The sequence below is a fragment of the Mytilus edulis genome, chromosome 3 (genome assembly GCF_963676685.1).
Source record: "Mytilus edulis chromosome 3, xbMytEdul2.2, whole genome shotgun sequence".
In the NCBI taxonomy this organism is placed as follows: domain Eukaryota; kingdom Metazoa; phylum Mollusca; class Bivalvia; order Mytilida; family Mytilidae; genus Mytilus; species Mytilus edulis.
In genome coordinates, this window is record NC_092346.1 from 106452896 (window position 1) to 106455640 (window position 2745).

Sequence of the window (2745 nt, forward strand, 5' to 3'; positions counted from 1 at the left end):
AACTATGGTCACCCTACGGCCTTCAACAATGAGCAAAGCCCATACCGCATAGTCAGCTATAATAGGCCCCGATAAGACAATGTAAAACAATTCAAACGAGAAAACTAACGGCCTCATTTATGTAAAAAAAATGAACGAAAAACAAATATGTTAAAAAAGCACATTAACAAAAATTAAAGACAAGAATACAAAAATTCACCATAGCATAATAGCACAATGACGGCATGTATAAGTACAGAGTACTATGTCTTAGATTGTGGTTTAACATCTATGTCGTCTGTCTAATAGGTACCGACCGTGACCCTTTCCAAATACAGCTGTTATACCGAGTGTGAATTTACATTCGTTGTTCAAATAAACATAAAATTGCCTTTCAATACCATCATTGTCATATTACCGAATACAACTGTTATACCGAGTGTGAATTTGCGTTGCTATACGACGTGTCGCGGTATTTTGTAAATCCAACATTCATGTATTTATTTTTGATGTTTCTGTTATGGTTTCGGTTGAATAATGTGTCATGTCTATCATTTGGTGTTCAAATAAACATATAAAGCTCAATACTCAAATTTATGATAAAAGAGATGATTTTTCATTTCCTATCGTTAATTATCCATTTTTAGATGGTGACGTTCCCTTGTCACCATCTTACGGTGTTTATATATCTCAACTTGTACGATTCGCTCGTGCATGTAACAACGTTTTAGATTTTAACGAGAGAAATTTATGTATTACTGAAAAATTATTACACCAGGGTTTTCGATATCACAAACTAGTCAAAACATTTACTAAATTTTATCATCGGTATAAGGACATCATTCGTAAATATAGCTCAACATGCAGACTTCTTATACGATCAGGTATTTCACATCAATTTAGATGGAAATATTCTTTATAAAGCACAAAAATGTCAGTATTCACCTCAGAAACTAACAAAATAGACTTATTAAGAAGGGATATAGTTACGATACTGTTGTCAGGTCATTAAAGATTGCATATTTTGGCGTTAATATTGATTCACTTATAGGGTCTTTGCATCGGAACTAAACACATTTATTCAAAAACCAGTTGTTGGCATGCCACGGGTTATGTTCTCATATATGTTACGATGGTATGATACTAAACCCCTAACGGGAAGGATTGTGCTTGATATTCATATGATGAAATCATAATCTTTCAATCAATTTAATTGAAGTCTGGAGCTGACATGTCAGTTAACTGCTAATAGTCTGTTGTTATTTATGTATTATTGTCATTTTGTTTATTTTCTTTGGTTTCATCTTCTGCCATCAGACTCGGACTTCTCTTGAACTGAATTTTAAATGTGCGTATTGTTATGCGTTTACTTTTCTACATTGGCTAGAGGTATAGGGGGAGGGTTGAGATCTCATAAACATGTTTAACCCTTCCGCATTTTTGCGCCTGTCCCAAGTGAGGAACCTCTGGCCTTTGTTAGTCTTGTATTATGTTAATTTTAGTTTCTTGTGTACAATATGGAAATTAGTATGGCGTTCATTTTCACTGAACTAGTATATATATATTTGTTTAAAGGGCCAGCTAAAGGACGCCTCCGGGTGCGGGAATTTTTCGCTACATTGAAGACCTGTTGGTGACCTTCTGCTGTTGTTTTTTCTATGGTCGGGTTGTTGTCTCTTTGACACATTCCCCATTTCCATTCTCAATTTTATAAAATTGCCTTTCAATACCATCATTGTCATATTACCGATTATAACTGTTATACTGAGTGTAAATTTACATTGCTATACGACGTGTCTCGGTATTTTGTACATCCAGCATTCATGTATTCATTTTTGATGTTTCTGCTATGGTTTCGGTTGGATAATCTGTTATGTAATATCTTTTGTAAAGCAAATAAAATTGCCTTTCCATAGCATCATCATCATAAAATTCTCGGGCGAGTTTTGTGAAAATAATTGTATAATGTTCGAGATTAAATGTGAGTTACGTAAGCGCGTCACTATTTGTTTTTTTATATCCTTTTTTTGTCGTTGATGGAAAATGTTCGTTGTTGTTATGAAGTTTGCATGTTGTGTCGACTATTATATTATTTGTTGTTCACCGAACGGCCTTTAATATTGCTATTATCTTGTCATGTTTTGTTGAAACTTTTGAGACTTCTCTTACGAAGATTTGTAATTTTTTTGTCATGTTTTGTGGGAGAGAGTTCTTCGTAGTATAAATATTGTAATTCTTTTGTCATGTTTTGTAGGAGAGAAGTCTTTGTAGTATAAATATTATAATGCTTTTGTCATGTTTTGTGGGAGAAAAGTTTTTATAGTATAAAAATTGTAATTCTTTTGTCATGTTTTGTGGGAGAAAAGTTTTTATAGTATAAAAATTGTAATTCTTTTGTCATGTTATGTGGAAGGGAAGTCTTCGTAGCATCAGTATTGTAATTATTTTGTCATGTTTTGTGGGAGAGAGATCTTCGTTGTATCTATATTGCAATTCTATTTCTATTGTCATTTGTCACGACGGGTGCCTCATGTGGAGTAGGATCTGCTTACCCTTCCGGAGCACCTGAGATTACCCCTAGTTTTGATGGGGTTCGTGTTGCTTATTCTTTAGTTTTCTATGTTGTGCCATGTGTACTATTGTTTGTCTGTTTTTCGTTTTCATTTTTAGCCATGACATTGTCAGTTTATTTTCGATTTATGAATTTGAATGTCCCTCTGATATCTTTCGTCCCTCTTTTATAGAGTTTCAAAACCAAACTATCAA